The 19,341-nt window shown below is 41.1% G+C and overlaps 1 pseudogene; it reads left to right on the forward strand.

Moving 5' to 3' along the window:
- LOC141027057 (uncharacterized) overlaps positions 1-16,803 on the forward strand; it is a 55,542-nt pseudogene extending 38,739 nt beyond the window's left edge.
- Positions 16,804-19,341: the final 2,538 nt, after the last annotated feature.

The raw sequence follows: 19,341 nt of genomic DNA on the forward strand, positions 1-19,341 counted from the left end.
AAAGAGAGAGAGAGAGAGAGAGAGAGAGAGAGAGAGGAAGCCATCTAGCTACTAACTACACCCGTAGGTCTACAAAGAACTACTCACGCATCATTGGAGAGGCACCAATGGACATGAGGAACCCCTCTGTGATGGTGGCTAGATTGGATCTGGTGGTTCTGGAACTTGCGGCGGCTGGAATTGATTCTCGTCGACTCCCCTAGGGTTTCTGGAATATTGGGGTATTTATAGAGCAAAGAGGCGGTGCGGGAGGCCACCGAGGTGGGTACAACCCACCTGGGCGCGCCTGGGCCTCCAGGCATGCCCTGGTGGGTTGTGCCACCCTCGGGGCACCCCCTGGTGCTTCTCCAGCCCATTGGATGTCTTCTGGTCCAAAAAAATCCACAAAAAGTTTCGCTGCATTTGGACTCTGTTTGGTATTGATTTCCTGCGATGTAAAAAACATGCAGAAAACAGCAACTGACATTGGGCACTATGTCAATAGGTTAGTACCAAAAAATGATATAAAATGACTATGAAAATGATTGTAAAACATCCAAGAATGATAATATAACAGCATGGAACAATCAAAAATTATAGATACGTTGGAGACGTATCAGCATCCCCAAGCTTAATTCTTGCTCGTCCTCGAGTAGGTAAATGATAAAAACAGAATTTTTGATGTGGAATGCTGCCTAACATATTCATCACATATTATTTTCTTTGTAGCATGGACATTTGGACTTTTATATGGTTTAAAGCAATAGTCTAGTTTTGACATGATAACTTAAATACTCAAGCATATCAACAAGCAACCATGTCTTTCAAAATATCAACGCTAGAATAAGTTATCCCTAGCCCATCATGCTCAATCATTGATCCATCCATGAAACACACTCGCATATTAGCTACACCCAATGCTCAAGTACGATCATAGTGCCCCTTAGTTGGTGCTTTATAAGAGAAGACGGGGACTCAAATTAAAAATAAAAATTTGCATAAAGTAAAAGAAGGGCCCTTCGCAGAGGGGAGTAGGGATTTGTAGAGGTGCCAGAGCTCAAAGCGAAAAAGATAGATAAAACACTTTGGGAGGCATGCTTTTCCTGTCAACGAGAATGATCGAGTAGTTCCCAATACTTTCCATGCTAGATATATCATAGGCGGTTCCCAAACAGAAATTAAAGTTTATTCCTTTTTCAACCATACTTTCACTTTCCATGGCTAGCCGTATCCACGGGTGCCTTCCATACCAACACTTTCCAAGGAATTTATTATTTGACAACATAAAGTAAATTCATTTTTCATTTCAGGACTGGGCATCCCTAATAACTTTGCCTTACTCTCGTGCAATGACAAGTGAATAAACACTCATCGTGAGAATAACATATCTAGCATGGAAATATATTAGCCACCCCCTACCATTTCATGAGCGGTACGAGCACACAAAAGAGAAATTCATTTTGAAAATTAGAGATGGCACATACAAATTTGCTTACAACGGCAAAATAATACCGCATATAGGTAGGTTTGGTGGACTCATGTGGCAAAACTGGTTTAAAGGATTTTGGATGCACAAGTAGTGATCATACTTAGTGCAAAATGAAGGCTAGAAAAAGATTGAGAAGCGACCAACCAAGAAACAAAAAATCTCATAAGGAGCATCAAGCATAACTAACACCGAATAATGCACCACAAGTAGGATGTAATTTCATTGCATAACTATTGACTTTCGTGCTTGCATAGGGAATCACAAACCTTAACACCAATATTATTACTAAAGCATAATTACTCACCAACATGACTCGCATATCACATCATCATATCTCAAAACTATTACAAGGAATCAAGTTTATTTTGTCCAATGATCTTCATGAAAGTTTTTATTATATCCTTCTTCGATATCTATCACTTTGGGACTAATTTTCATGTGTTGCTTTTGATAAGCTCAAACAAATATAAGTGGAGATCATGAGCATAATATTTCTTTCTCTCAAATTAATCTAAGTGAAGCAATAGAGAATTTCTTAAAAAAAAGCTAAAGCACACACCGTGCTCTAAAAGATATAAGTGAAGCACTAGAGCGATTCCATAGCTCATAAAGATTTAAGTGAAGCATAGAGAGAAATTCTAACAAGTCATGGCATAATTTTGGCTCTCTCAAATAGGTGTGTCCAGCAAGGATTCATGACTCAAAACAAAAAGCAAAACAAGCAAAGACTCATATCATACAAGACGCTCCAAGCAAAACTCATAGTATGTGATGAATAAAAATATAGTTCTGAGTAAAATACCGATGGCCGTTAGAAGAAAGAGAGGATGCCACTCGGGTATCCAACAAGCTTAGTTGCTTGCTTCTCTTTGGATAATAGCTTGGGATGCCATGGGCATCCCCAAGCTTAGGCTCTTCTTACTCCTTATTCCTTCATCCATCATAAAATCACCCAAAACTTGAAAACTTCAATCACACAAAACTCAACAAAACCTTTGTGAGATCCGTTAGTATAAGAAAACAAATCACTACTATAAGTATTGTAGCAAACCAATTCATATTTTATTTTTTGCATTATATCTAATGTATTCCAACTTTTCTATGGCAAAAACTCTTCAAAGAAAACCATAGAATCATCAAAACAAGCACACAACGCAAAGCAAACAGAATCTGTCAAAAACAGAACAGTCTGTAGCAATCTGGGTATTTCGAATACTTCTGAAACTCCAAAAATTCTAAAAAATTAGGACAACATGAGAAATTTTTATATTAAACTTCTGCAAAAATAATTGGTATTTTATCACGCTTCTGTTAAAAATGAGAATTATTTTTGTGAGCGTAAAAGTTTTTGTTTTCAGCAAGATCAAATCAACTATCACCCAACATGATCCTAAAGGCTTTGATTGGCACAAACACTAATTAAAACACAAAAAACACAATATAGCAGTAGCATAATTGTGCAAACCCTCAAGAACAGAAAGCAAAAGAAAAAAATAAATTTTATTCATTGGGTTGCCTCCCAACAAGCGCTATCGTTTTATACCCCTAACTAGGCATAAAGCAACGATCTACATTTTGCTATACTTCTCCTTAATTTCCTTAGAGAAATTTTTGTAATGAGGTTTTGTAAAAACAACATAAAATATATTATCGATAGAAACTTTAGCACTATTAAGTTGCTTATCATCATAACCCCTTTGATTTCCGGGAACAACCCAAGAGTAATGTTGATCAACATTGTTGAAAACTTGTTGGATTACATCTAAAATGGGGACTTCCTTTTTAAGATTCTCATCAAAGATTTGATTATCCCTAAGCAAATGTCTTAACGCGTAATCACTATTGTAAAGAATTTCATCTATCATGGGCTTTTCACGATTCATACCATAAAAATCAAAGATTTCCCTAGCTTCTTGTATTATGTAGTCAAATTCATTCATAAGAACGAGAGTGGCCAACTTTTTAGCTATAGGATTCTTTATAACGGGAAGCTCAAAAAAAATCTTTGCAAAGTAGGATGAGTACAGATAAATTTACTTTCAAGTTTTAGAACTAGTGTTGAAATAGCTTCCACATAAGATCTAGTCCTTCTAAGTATAGGAGCATAATCAAGACTTATATTTCTAAGACAATTGAAAAATTCTTGGATACGTTCTTTCCCCATAACATTCCCTTGCCCCACGATAAAAGTTTTAGCATCTAGATTGACCGTACGTCCAATATTAGGAGTTAGGCCATCATCTGTTTCTGCGATACCGAAATCACTCATGATTGCAAGCAAAGGATAGATCTGACGAGAATACGGCGAACGAAAAAGAGGACGAATAAAACGACAAATTTTTGTGATGTGGGGGAGAGGAAAACGAGAGGCAAATAGCAAATAATGTAAATTGCAAGGAGATGGTATTTGTGATTAGGAACCTGGTAGATGTTGATGATGTCTCCCCGGCAACGGTGCTAGAAATTCCTTTTGATGTCTGCTAGAACTACATCGGTATTTCCCCAAAGAGGAATGGATGATGCAGCACAGCAACGGTAGGTATTTCCCTCAGTGATGCGACCAAGGTTATCGAACCATTAGGAGAACCACGCAGCACTACATATACAGCACCTGCACAAAAATAACAAATACTCGCAACCCGACGTGTTAAAGGGGTTGTCAATCCCTTTCAGGTAACGGCGCCAGAAATTGGCAAGAGGGCGGGGTAAAGTTGTAATAGATTGGATAAATAGATCGCAAATCAAATAAAGTGCAGAAAGATATCTTTTTATTTTTGGTTTAATAGATCTGAAAATAAAAGCAAATAAAATAGATCGCAAAGGCAAATATAATAAAGAAGAGACTCGGGGGCCATAGATTTCACTAGTGGCTTCTCTCGAGAAAAATAGCAAACGGTGGGTAAACGAATTACTGTTGGGTAATTGATAGAACTTCAAATAATCATGACGATATCCAGGCAATGATCATTATATAGGCATCACGTCCAAGATTAGTAGACCGACTCCTGCCTGCATCTACTACTATTACTCCACACATCGACCGCTATCCAGCATGCATCTAGTGTATTAAGTTCATGGAGAAATGGAGTAATGCAATACGAACGATGACATGATGTAGACAATATCTATTTCTGTAGAAATAAACCTCATCTTTTCATCCTTAATAGCAACGATACATACGTGTCAGTTCCCCTTCTGTCACTGGGATCAAGCACCGTAAGATCAAACCCATTACAAAGCACCTCTTCCCATTGCAAGATAAATAGATAAAGTTGGACAAACAAAACCCAAATATCGGAGAAGAAATACGAGGCTATAAGAAATCATGCATATAAGAGATCAAAGAAGACTCAAATAACTTTCATGGATAAAAAGATATATCTGATCATAAACTCAAAGTTCATCGGATCCCAACAAACACACCGCAAAAAGAGTTACATCATATGGATCTCCAAGAGACCATTGTATTTAGAATCAAAAGAGAAAAAGGAAGCCATCTAGATACTAACTACGGACCCATATAGGTCTACAAAGAACTACTCACGCATCATCGGAGAGGCACCAATGGACATGATGAACCCATCCGTGATGGTGTCTAGATTGGATCTGGTGGTTCTCGAACTTGCGGCGGCTCGAATTGATTTTCGTCGACTCCCCTAGGGTTTCTGGAATATTGGGGTATTTATAGAGCAAAGAGGTGGTGCGTTTGGACTAATAGATCTGAAAACAAGGTATTTTTGGATTTTTGGACTAATAGATCTGAAAATAAAAGCGAATAAAAATAGATCTCGAAGGAAAAAATGATGGAGAATAGACCCGGGGTCGTAGATTTCACTAGTGGCTTCTCTCGACAAAATAGCATACGATGGGTAAACAAATTACTGTTGGGCAAATGATAGAACTTCAAATAACCATGACGATATCAGGGAAATGACCATTATTTAGGCATCACGTCCAAGATTAGTAGACCGACTCCTGCCTGCATCTACTACTATTACTCCACACATCGACCGCTATCCAGCATGCATCTAGTGTATTAAGTTCATGGAGAAATGAAGTAATGCAATAAGAACGATGACATGATGTAGACAAGATCTATTCATGTAGGAATAGACCCCATCTTGTTATCCTTAATAGCAATGATACATATGTGTCATGTCCCCTTCTGTCACTGGGATTTAGCACCGTAAGGTCGAACCCATCACGAAGCACCTCTTCCCATGGCAAGAAAAATCGATCTAGTCGGCCTAACTAAACCAAAGATTCGAAGAAGAAATACGAGGCTACAAGTAATCATGCATATAAGAGATCAAAGAGACTCAAATAACTTTCATGGAAAAAAGATAGATCTGATCATAAACTCAAAGTTCATTGGATCCCAACAAACACACTGCAAAAAGAGTTACATCAAATAGATCTCCAGGAGACCATTGTATTGAGAATCAAAAGCGAGGGAGGAAGCCATCTAGCTACTAACTACGGACACGTAGGTCTACAATGAACTAGTCACGCATCATCGGAGAGGCACCAATGAGGATGATGAACCCCTCCGTGATGGTGTCTAGATTGGATCTGGTGTTTCCGGAACTTGCGGCAGCTGAAATTGTGTTTCGTCGACTCCCCTAGGGTTTTTGGATTTCTAGGGTATTTATAGAGCAAAGAGGCGGTGCGGGAGGCCGCCGAGGTGGGCATAACCCACCTGGGCGTGCCTGGGCCCCCAGGCGCGCCCTGGTGGGTTGTGCTCCCCTCGGAGCCCCCCTCTGGTATTTCTTTTGCCCAACAGGTGTCTTCTGGTCCAGAAAAAATCTCTAACAAGTTTTTCTGCATTTGGACTCCGTTTGGTATTGATTTTTTACGAAGTAAAAAACAAGCAAAAAAGCAACTGGCATTGGGAACTATGTCAATAGTTAGTCCCAAAAAATGATATAAAGTTGCCAGAAAATGATTGTAAAACATACAAGAATGATAATATAACAGCATGGAACAATAAAAAATTATAGATACGTTGGAGACGTATCAGCATCCCCAAGCTTAATTCCTGCTCGTCCTCGAGTAGGTAAATGATAAAAACATATTTTTTGATGTGGAATGCTGCCTATCATGTTCATCACATTATTTTCTTTTGTAGCATGGACATATGGACTTTTATATGGTTCAAAGCAATAGTCTAGTTTTGACATGAAGATTTAAATACTCAAGCATACCAACAAACAACCATGTCTTTCCAAATATCAATGCTAAAGCAAGTTATCCCATTATGCGCAATCATTGATCCATTCATGAAACACACTCGCATATTAGCTACACCCAATGCTCAAGTACGATCATAGTGCCCCTTAGTTGGTGCTTTATAAGAGAAGATTGATACTCAAATAAAAATAAAAATTGCGTAAAGTAAATAGAAAGGCCCTTCGCAGAGGGAAGTAGGGATTTGTAGAGGTGCCAGAGCTCGAAGCGAGAATTAAGAGATAAAACATTTTGGGCGGCATACTTTTCCCGTCAATGAGAACGACTGAGTAATTCCCAACACTTTCAATGCTAGATATATCATAGGCGGTTCCCAAACAGAAAATAAAGTTTATTCCTTTTTCCACCATTCTTTCACAATCCATGGCTAGTCGTATCGACGGGTGCCCTCCATACCAGCACTTTCCAAGGAATTTATTATTTGACAACATAAAGTGACTCCATTTTTCATTTCGGGACTGGGCATCCGTGATACCTTTGTCGTACTCTCGTGCAATGACAAGTTAATAAACATTCATCTTGAGAATAACACATCTAGCATGGAAAATATTGGCCACCCCCTGACGCTTCATGAGCGGTACGAGCACAGAAAAAGGAAATTTATTTTGAAAATTTAGAGATGCCACATACAAATTTGCTTAGAACGGCACGGAAATAGTGCATATAGGTAGGTATGGTGGACTCATATGGCAAAACCGGGTTTAAGGATTTTGGATGCACAAGTAGTATTCCTACTTAGTACAAGTGAAGGCTAGCAAAAATATTGAGAAGCATCCAACCAAGAAACGAAAAATCACATAAGCGAGCATTAAGCATAATAACACCGAATAAAGCACCACAAGTACGATGTAATTTCATTGCATAACTATTGACTTTCGTGCTTGCATAGGGAATCACAAACCTTAACACCAATATTCTTACTAAGCCATAATTACTCATTAACATGACTCACATATCATTATCAACATATCTCAAAACCATTACAAAGAACCAAGTTTATTTTGTCCAGTGGTCTTTATGAAAGTTTTTATTATATCCTTCTTGAATATCTATCACTTTGGGACTAGTTTATATGTTGCTTTTAATAGCTCAAACAAATCTAAGTGAAGAACATGAGCATAAAATTTACATCTCTCAAAATAATATAAGTGAAGCATGAGAGAGTTTCTTCAAAAATTACTAACTCTCAAATAAATCTAAGTGAAGCATGAGAGCATTTCTTCAAAATTAGTAAAGCACACCATGCTCCAAAAGATATAAGTGAAGCACTAGAGCAATTCCATAGCTCAAAAAAATTAGTGAAGCTTAAGAGCAATTCTAACAAATCATAGCATAATTTTGGCTCTCCCAAATAGGTGTGTTCAGCAAGGATACTTGACACAAAATAAAAAGCAAAACAAGCAAAGACTCATATCATACAAGACGCTCCAAGCAAAACTCATGATATGTGACGAATAAAAATATAGCTCCAGGTAAAACACCGATGGTCGTTAGAAGAAAGAGGGGATGCCACTTGGGGCGTCCCTAAGCTTAGTTGCTTGTTCATCTTTGGATATTACCTTGGGGTGCGGTAGCATCCCCAAGCTTAGGCTCTTCTTACTCCTTATTCCTTCATCCATCGTGATCTCACCCAAAACTTGAAAATTTCAATCACACAAAACTTAACAAAACCTTCGTGAGATCCGTTAGTATAAGAAAGCAAATCACTACTATAGGTACTGTTGCAAACCCATTCATATTTTATTTTTGCATTATATATATTGTATTCCAACTTTACTCTGGCTCATACCCCCCAATAATAACCATAAATTCATTAAAATAAGGCAACAACGCAAAGAAAACAGAATCTGTCAAAAACAGAATAGTCTGTAGCAATTTGAAAATTTCGAATACTTCTGTAACTCCAAAAATTCTGAACAATTAGGACAATGTGGGTAATTTGTATATCAATTTTGTGTTAAAATTTCAGAATTTTTGTCTGTTCTGTGATTTTGCAAAATTATTTTACTGGACGCAATAGTTTCTATTTTTCAACAAGATCAAATCAACTATCACTCCACATGATCCCAAAGGCTTTGCTTGGCCCAAACACTAATTAAAACATAAAAACACAATCATAACAGTAGCATAATTGTGCAAACACTCAAGAATAGAAAGAAAAAGGCAAAAATAAATTTTATTCACTGGGTTGCCTCCCAACAAGTGCTATCGTTTTACGCCCCTAGCTAGGCATAACGCATAGATTCAAGTATTGTCCACTTTTTTCTTGTTCTCCGTAGATGTGTTTTTGTCAGGGGTTTTTGCAAAAAATAACTTGAAACACATTATCCATAGTACTTTTAGCATTATCAAGTTGCCCATCTGCATACCCCCTCTGATTTTCGGCAACAATCCAAGAATATTGTTGATTGACATCATTAAAAACTTGTTGGATTATATCTAAAACGGGAATTTCCTTTTTAAGATTCTCATCAAATATTTGATCATTTCCAAGCAAATGTCTCAACATATAATCACTATTGTAAAGGATCTCATCTATTACTGGTTTTTCATGGCTCATACCATAAAAATCAAAGATTTCCCTAGCTTCCCCTATTATGTAATCAAATTCATTCATAAGAACGTGGGTAGCTATATTTTTAGCTTTAGGATTCTTTATGGATGGAAGCTCATGAAACAATCTTTGCAAGGTAGGATGGGTGCGGATAAATCTTTTTTTTAAGTTTCAGAACCAGTGCTGAAATAGCTTCCGCATAAGATTTAGTTCTTTTAAGTATAGGAGCATCATCAAGAGTCAAATTCCCAACACAATTAAAAAAATTCTTGGATATGTTCATTTCCCATAACGTTCCCTTGCCCCAAAACAAAAGTTTTGACATCCAGATTGCCAGATCGTCCAATTTTAGGATTCAGGCCATCACCTGTTTCTGCCATACCAAAGTCACTCATTGTGACAAGTTCAAGAAAATAAGAGATCTGACGAGAAAACGGCGAACGAAAAAGAGGGGCGAATAAAACGGCAAATTTTTGTGAAGTGGGGGAGATGGAAATGAGAGGCAAATGACAAATAATGTAAATTGCAAGGAGTTGAAATTTGTGATTAGGAACCTGATAGATGTTGATGATGTCTCCCCGGCAACGGTGCCAGAAATTCCTTTTGATGTCGCTTGAACTATGTCGGTATTCCCCAAAGAGGAAGGGATGATGCAGCACAGCTACGGTAGGTATTCCCTTAGTGATGAGACAAGGTTATCGAACCAGTAGGAGAACCACACAACACTATGTAAATGATACCTACACACAAAGAATAAATACTTGCAACCCAACGGTAAGAGGGCTGTCAATCCCTCCCTGGTAAAAAGATAGATAAATTTGTAGTAGATTGGATGAATAGATCTCACGGAAACATGAAATAAAATAAATAATAAAAAATTACAGCAAGGTATTTTTGGGTTTTTGGATTAATAGATCTGAAAACAAAAGCGAATAAAAATAGATCTCGAAGGCAAATATGATGTAGAATAGACCCCTGAGTCGTAGATTTCACTAGTGGCTTCTCTCGAGAAAATAGCATACGGTGGGTAAACAAATTACTGTTGGGCAATTGATAGAACTTCAAATAATCATGACGATATCCAGGCAATGATCATTATATAGGTATCACGTCCAAGATTAGTAGACCGACTCCTGCCTGCATCTACTACTATTACTCCATCTATAGATTTTTCTCAATATGTCATGTTGTTGAAAAATCTTGTGGTAGCAGCTAGGAGAATAAAGTTCATCTTTACCCCATCTTTCATTCCAACTCTATTTTCTTGTGTGCGATCCTTCTTTCTGGTTTGGAATCCAAGATTTGAACGAAGAGTTGAGTTGCTACCTCAGGGTGTCGACTTAGCTATTAAAATGGGGTAGCTTTACTGAAGTACTGCAAGAAAAGTATGGAAAAAGCATAGGAAGAGATGAAACACTAGCATCTCCACTTGGCCCTTCTAGCATAATCACTTACACCCTACTCCCCCTCTTTACCCCTATCTGAGCCAAATCGTGAAACCCTCCTCTCCTATGTTGACTTACTAGCCAGGTTGAACCTTTGAGCCATAAGAGGAGGGAGAATCTGGTTGATTTTCTAGGGAATGTCACGAAGAGCTAGAGGATATAGAATTCCTATTTACCGGGAACGGAAGGAAACATCGGCTCTTCCGAGATCTTATGTAAGAAATGCTCTACGCCTCGTCGAATAAGAGTGTTTCCATATCATATCTATTCTTCTCGGGTCTTGATCGGTTCCTCGTGCTGCATACAATGAGGTGGTGTCATGTGATGCTGGGCATAATCTCTGAAAACTCCGGACTAGTTCGGCACCCACCAACTTAATTGTGAGACGAGCAGCTAAAGCCTGGGTGGTATATTCTTACTATTGATTCAACCTCTTTGGGAAAACGTTGTCACTTTCTTTATTTGAAAAAAGGGGTCTAGAACTACAGTGATCTGATACCTTCTTCCCTTGTTCTGCGTAGGTAGGTTATGTAGGCTACAACTAATGAAAGCTCTTTCACCCTGCCCGCGGGTAATCCCTTACTGAGCCTACTCAAGCAATCTCTCATTAGTCGCTCTTTACTTTATAGTCAAGCGCAAATCCCAAAGCTGACCCCCGAACAGCTGCCAGACTGCTCTATTGATCTTCTCTCTCTTCAGAAAAGCGGAACCTTCTCAAAGACTCCCTTTGCCCCAGGAATCAAGTGGGGCCGAGAGATCGTTGTTCATTTGGTGGTTGGCCCTCCACGTACCTTTGTTCGCTTCTTTTCCACCAAGCACAGAAGTTTAAGGAGAACTCTAGGTCGGTGGTTACCTAAGGAAACTCCTATTCGATCCCCCCCTGGGTGGGAGGCATCTACCTCATCCCGATCACAAGGAGAGGTTCACCATGATGGGGGCTCGGGTACTTTAATCCTTTGCATTCCAGAAAGAATGAAATGTAAGTAGATCGAGAGGTCGTTCCGCCCCTTGTCCCCGAAGATGGGTAATATGTTCTCATACAATGTTTCTCCAACTTTTTTCTAGAGGGCCTAGCTGGCGAGCGATCCCAGTCCGCGGCAGAGAACAAGACAGCAAGCGAGCGTACCTTTGTTCGCTTCTTTTCCACCAAGCACGGAAGTTTAAGGGGAAAGGGCACCTCCCGACCTGGGAAATTCACAGCAGGAAAGACTGGCGCCGATCAGCGAAAGTGAACCCTTCAGTACATCGTGTTCAGCCCTCCCTCAACGGAACGGAGGAATTGGCTCGCTCCTTCGCTCATTGGGTAAGCATAGAATGCACACCAGTCTGGTATCAAAGCGTATAAACTTGAAAAGGAGACTACTTGAACACATGAAAGAAAGGAAGAAATGAAAGTTCAATCTACCAACGTAGAGTCCGCCCCTGCCAGGGAGAAGAACCAGACCATAACTTCCTTCCTTGGCTGACTGCCTGGCCTTCAAGAAACTAGAAAAACTGTAATAACTCACTTCACTATGATAACTATCTTTCGAACAGGACTACTACTTAAAGGCTAAAAATACCTACCATCACAGCTCCAATGCGATAATCTTGTTAATCAGCAAAGTAGCTAGCCTAAATAAGGAGTTTACAATCGCTTGACTCGACCCTTTCAAACTGTTTTCCATATAAAAAGCATAAATCCGCTTATGGCATTCACCCAAGCATACAGAGATAGAGGAGAGCTTGCCTGCGGTACATTCGGTGCCCTCAAGTAGGTACGACTATGGATCATTCTATTCCTTTCCTTTAGGTAGTCCTAAAAAGCAAAACGTAATGGTAGAGGATGAAGGAAACAAAGAATGAAGTCTGCACCTTAGGCAACACTAGGGCGCCTGGGTCAAAATTCCGCCAGCCATTCCCTCATTGAAAAGAAAGCACCAACCGAAAAAACAAAGTGGGATGTCAAGACGCCGATGGCAAAGATGGGTTTCGGTCAGAGCCGCCCAAAAATGGGGCCCTGCTAATTGTGAAGAACCCACAGCCGGGAGCGAAGGATTCAAAGGAGGTTACCGGTTAAGGGCAAATGCAATCTCTGAGCCAGTTGGAGACCCATTATAGAGATCGGAGGAAGAGAGTTCACTTTCATTCGAAGGTGGTCCGTGAGCTCACTCTGGTTAGAATGAATCCCGATAAACAATCTACGTTTGTGATCTCGTATATTTCGTCGCTTCTCCGGCATCTTACTTATAAAGTTTCTGAATGACTCAAACGGTAACAGGATCGAAGGTAATGACCAGTTAGCATCTCTGATACAGGGTTACTTTGAGGGACTGTTCACCTCCGAAGTCCTAGCTCCCAACCTTGTCCTTCCTCAGCCTTGTTTATAATTTTCACCGGGCATATCCGATTTTTGGACACTTGCTGCATCCTTTTTCTTGCTGCATTAGCTTAACCATCTGCTTCTTTCCATTGCTTCTCCAAAATTGGGGCTTTTCTTCACTTTAGTACTTCCCCTTGTAGTGGATTCCACTAGGTTCTTAACCTCTTCCCAATTCTTAAACTGAAACCTGCGTTGTCTAATCCAACTCGGCACCTAACCAGCTTGTCAGCATCGTAAGTTTGCCTCACATCGACCGCTATCCAACATGCATGTAGTGTATTAAGTTCATGGAGAAACGGAGTAATGCAATAAGAATGATGACATGATGTAGACAGGATCTATTCATGTAGGAATAGACCCCATCTTGTTATTCTTAATAGCAACGATACATACGTTTCATGTCCCCTTCTGTCACTGGGATTGAGCACCATAAGATCGAACCCATCACAAAGCACCTCTTCCCATGGCGAGAAAAATCGATCTAGTCGGCCTAACTAAATCAAAGATTCGAAGAAGAAATATGAGACTATAAGTAATCATGCATATAAGAGATCAAAGAGACTCAAATAACTTTCATGGATAAAAAGATAGATCTGATCATAAACTCAAAGTTCATAGGATCCCAACATACACACCGCAAAAAGATTTACATCAAATAGATCTCCAAGAGACCATTGTATTGAGAATCAAAAGAGAGAGAGGAAGCCATCTAGCACTAACTAAGGACCCGTAGGTCTACAATGAACTACTCATGCATCATCGGAGAGGCACCAATGAGGATGATGAACCCCTCCGTGATGGTGTCTAGATTGGATCTAGTGTTTCTGGAACTTGCGGTGGCTAGAAATGTGTTTCGGCGACTCCCCTAGGGTTTTTGGATTTCCAGGGTATTTATAGAGCAAAGAGGTGGTGCAGGAGGCAGCCGAGGTGCGCACAACCCACCCGGGCGCGCCTGGGCCCCCATGCGTGCCCTGGTGGGTTATGCTCCCCTCGGATCCCCCTCTAGTACTTCTTTGGCCCAACAGGTGTCTTCAGGTCCAGAAAAAATCTCCAAAAAGTTTTGCTGCGTTTGGACTCCGTTTGGTATTGATTTTCTGCGAAGTAAAAAATAAGCAAAAAACAGCAACTGGCACTGGGCACTATGTTAGTAGGTTAGTCCCAAAAAATGATATAAAGTTGCTATAAAATGATTGTAAAACATCCAAGAATGATAATATAACAACATGGAACAATAAAAAATTATAGATATGTTGGAGACGTATCAACTGAGTGCCTTCAATAAACCATTGGCAATCAGGAATGTAGCTAGCACAGCTTAGTATAGCTCCATTGGCCACCTTGACCTTAAGAAGAGTGCAAGGTTGAGCTCCAGATACAGTGACCATAGTGTTGGTGTCCAAGAATGAATGGGTACTGCCGGAATCAATGAGGAAATTCTTCGGCTGGCCTTGCAAAACTACAGTGAATTGGAAGGCCTTGCTGTGGGCTGATCTGCCTTGGGTTGCATCAGAAAGTGCCATGAGATTAACCTCTTCTTCACTATCAGTATCAGCGATTTCTTTAGCTGTGCACTGATAAAACTCAACCATCTCATGAACAACATGTAAGGACACTGACTATTTGCATTGACGATCCTTTACCCCATTTTTTTTCCACAGACAAAACACAGTCCCTTGGCCCTTCTGTAAGTATGCAGAGCACTCCACTTGTCCTTAGGAACTCCTTGCTTGACATTTTCAGAACTAGATCGGCGATCTTCAGTCGACATCGAGGGAGTTGGCTTGGTTGTCGAGACCGAATGCGAGAAAATTGAGCGGCGTTGTCACTGAGCTGTTTGTTGGAGTGCTGTTAGTGATTGACTCATGAAGCAAAGCAAGCTCATAGGTAGCATCCAAGTCTGATGGTTGCTGTAGGGCTACTTGCATCCGGACCTGTGGCTGTAATTTATCTACAAATCTGGTCACATAATGCACCGTCAGAGGAGTAGCTTCATATGCGGTGAGCTGATCATATAGTTCTGCAAACTGCTCGATGATAATCCCCAAGTGCAGGGAATCATCGTAGCAATTTCCAAAGGCGAAAGTGATAAGTATGGAGTGTCGAACCCACAAGTAGCTAAAGGTAAGATCAGTATTCTCTCAAGCCCTATCTGCCACTGATACGACTCTACGTACACCGAACGTTTGCTTCCAACTAGCAATGAGAAATAAAACTACGTTGTGGGTATGAAGAGGATAACTTTGTATGATATCGGAGAGCTAAAATATAAAAGTAGGTGTTGTTATCATAAAGTTAGAATATATTACTAAATATTATAAATAGCGAGTGTGGAATAATGGTGGATCGGTGTGCGGAATTGTCCTAGGCAATTATTAACAAGACCGGTAGTCGTCATTGCAATTTCATATGAGGGAGAGGCATAAGCTAACATACTTTCTCTACTTGGATCATATGCACTTATGATTGGAACTCTAGCAAGCATCCAACTACTAAAGATCATTAAGGTAAAACCCAACCATAGCATTAAAGCATCAAGTCCTCTTTATTCCCATACTCAACAACCCCTCTTACTCGGGTTTGTGTTTCAGTCACTCACCAACCCACTATAAACGAATCATGAACGTATTGCAACACCCTACAGCGGGAATCCCTCACGCTTGCGCGACACGGAGGGCACCATAGGACAGCACCAAAATAAAACATACAACTCGTACCAATCTATATCATCAATCAACCCAAGGACAAAAGATATCTACTCAAAACATCATAGGATGGCAACACATCATTGGATCATAATATGTAGCATAAAGCACCATGTTCAAGTAGGGATTATAGCGGGGTGCGGGAGAGTGGACCGCGTAAAAGAGATGAGGATGGTGATGATGATGGTGATGTTGATGAAGACGATCACCGTGGCGATGATTCCCCTCCCGATGGCACTCCGGCGCCACCGGAAGAGAGGAGGAGAGGTTCTCCCCCTTGTGCTTCCTCCTCCATGGCCTCCCCCCTAGATGGGGAAAGGTTCTCCCTCTGGTCCTTGGCCTTCATGGCGATGATGGCCTCTCCGGGATACTCCTCCATGGCCACCGGTGATGATGGCCCCCTCCGGCAGGGTGCCGGAGAGGGCCTAGATTGATTTCTCGTGGCTACAGAGGCTTGCGGCGGCGGAACTTCCGATCTAGGTTTCTTTCTGGAAGTTTGGGTATATATGAGAGGTGTTGGCGTTGATTTCACGTCGGGGGGTTTCCGGGCTGTCCACGAGGCAGGGGGCGCGCCCCCACCCTCGTGGGCAGCCCGGGACTCTTCTGGCATACTTCCGGTACTCCGTGGGCTTCTTCTGGTCCAAAAATGATCTCCGTCAAGTTGCACGTCAATTGGACTCCGTTTGGTTTTCCTTTTCTGCGATACTCTAAAACAAGGAGAAAACAGAAACTGGCGCTGGGCTCTAGGTTAATAGGTTAGTCCCTAAAATCATATAAAAGTGTATAATAAAGCCCATTAAACATCCAAGATAGATAATATAACAGCATGAATACTTCATAAATTATAGATACGTTGAAGACATATCACTCGACATAATCCTCTACTGTACCAGTCTGAGAGATCGAGTGCAGCTTACAAACCAATGCTTGATGCTGATTCCTGCCGAATCGACACTGTAACAGCCGGCAGAACTCTTCCCATGATGCATTCGGAGCTCGCCGTTGAACTGCTTGCAGCCACCTAGCTGCTGGCCCTTCAAACAAGGTAGTTGCAAATTGAATCCATAGCGACTTATGTGTGCCGCACAACTTGAAGTAGTCCTCGCAGCGGGATTGCCACAACCGCGGGTTGGAGCCGTCAAAATGAGGAAGATTGATGCGCGGCCCATGACCAAACGGATCAGCAGATTCTCGGGGAATTTCAGCAATACACAAAGCAGTGATGGAGTTTTGGCCGGATCTCATACCTCGCGCTGGGGGAGGAACATAGGGAACGTAATCCTTTCCTCTATTTGCCGTCGCAATCTGGTGCCCATCGGGGCCTGACTCGCCGCTTCCCGAAGCTGTGGGTGAGGTCGCTGCTGGTCCTTCTCAAGTTGGAGGCACTTCGGGGGAGCCACGGTCCATACCAGAGCGTAGCTCGTCGAGATCCACTCCGATCGACAGCTTGAGGTCATCGAACCTGGTCGTGAGCTCACCGACGATCGATCACACTGATTGCACCACCTCCTCATCTTGACGCTTGAATCGCGCATCCAGTGATACAACGAGGTCGGCCTTGAGGAACTCGTAGACGGACTTCGTCGACGGTGACAGGTTCTCCATGAATTCCCGACGGTGGCGGTCAGCGAGACGGGTGTTGTGCGGTGTTGAGGAAGGAGCGACGCCAGGATCTATGGCTCTGGTGCCAATTGTGAGGATCTATCTATTGATTCATATGGCATCAGTGTACTCAATTCGATTACATATACGAATTTGAACGGAGAAAGAGGACGACAGAACACACACACACACACACACACACACACACACACACACACACTAGCTCCCTCTCAGCCACACCTATCCTCTCCTCTCTCCTCGCTCGAGGCCGTTCCTTCTCCGCCAAGGTCTTCTGCCGGCGGTGAGCTATATAATTGGTGGCCTACCGAACCCATTCCGGGCCTGCAACACGGGCATGGGCCTTCTGGATGCGCCTGGGCCTCGGCCCACCCCTTTTTGCTTGGTTGTTCGGCCTGCTTGTAGACGTTGCTGCTTGCTCCCGTAGTATTTCATCGCTTCTCGCCCTTGAGTTGCTTTCTTTAGGGGTTAAACCAACTTTATTACACGAAAACCACATGTTGTGGGATAAAAAGGATCATGAGGGTGGAGCAACCACACGAGTCGCCCTTGATCCAGAGAGTATGAAAAATTTGCTAGTCTATCGGCATCTATATTTACTGCTCTACCTTCAAAGTGATGTTACAATTAAGAGAGGAACAACGAGAGGAGATCTCTCTAATGATGGGACCATGCCGTCCGGCATTTCCTAAACGGCGCCCGTTGCGCCCGGGCAACGGCACAAACGGGCGCACACCCCCGCGCCACCTGGGCCGGCCCGTTTCTGAATAATATTATTCGAGGCAAAAAAAAAGGTGCGCAACCGAGGTATCGAACCTTGCATCGATCGATTGAGAGTGCAGCGCACAAACCACCAGGATAACGACACGCTTGTGCCCAGTAACTTCTTAACATTCTTTTAATCTTTATCTAGGTCGTTCGCTGGTCAGTTTCTGGGTGTTTTTTTTTCTTGTTCTTTTTTCATTTTCTTTTCTCATTTCCTTTTTTCTTTCCTTAAACGCGCAAACTTTTTATCAAATTCGTAAACTTTTTTTCAAATTCGATGAACTTTTATCAAAATCGATGAACTTTTTTTCAAATTTGGTGAACTATTTTTTCAAATCCGATGAACTATTTTTTCAAATCCGATGAACTTTTTTCAAATTCAATGAACTTTTTCCAATTTTGATGAACATTTTTCAAATTTGATAATTTTTTTTTAAATTCCATGAACTATTTTTCTAAATCAATGAACTATTTTTTCAAATCGATGAACGTTTTTCAAATCCGATGAAATTTTTTGAAATTCAATGAACTTTTTCTAATTTTGATGAGCTTTTTTCAAATACCATGAACTTTTTTCTAAATCGATGAACTTTTTTTAAAATTCTATGAACTTTTTTCAAAACTGCTGAACTTTTTTTCAAAATCGATGAAAGGTTTTAAAATTTTGTGAACTTTAAAAAAATGGTGAACTAGTTTTCAAAATTGATGAACTTGTTTTTTCAAAATCAATGAACTTTTCAACTAATTTTCAGATTTACGTTAATGTTTCACTAAATAACGGTTAAGTAGAACTTTTTCCAAGTTACAGAACAGCAGAACCTGATTGGTGTAGTGGTTCTCGCGTTAGGTTTTGGAGAAAAATGCCTGCGATCCTGAGTTCAAAACCTAGCTATCGCGCTTTTTCTTCACGTTCACTTTTTTCGCGTCGTGGTTACTGTGTTCAGTCGAAGCTCACCTGGGCCGGCCCAGTAGCGCGACGCTTCAGCGCCAGAACGCGAAACGGTTAGGAGCTCCCATACCGTCCATCGCCCTTGAGTTGCTGACAGACACAAATAAATACCTTCACAATGGGCTCAGGCCCAGTATGAGCCCTCGAGTTGGGCTTCTCATGGACTTTGTCTGGTAAATTCTAGACCAACTAGTTCTTCGTAGATCAAATGGGCCGTCCACTCTGTTAC

This window comes from Aegilops tauschii, chromosome 7 (assembly GCF_002575655.3).
Source record: "Aegilops tauschii subsp. strangulata cultivar AL8/78 chromosome 7, Aet v6.0, whole genome shotgun sequence".
NCBI lineage: Eukaryota > Viridiplantae > Streptophyta > Magnoliopsida > Poales > Poaceae > Aegilops > Aegilops tauschii.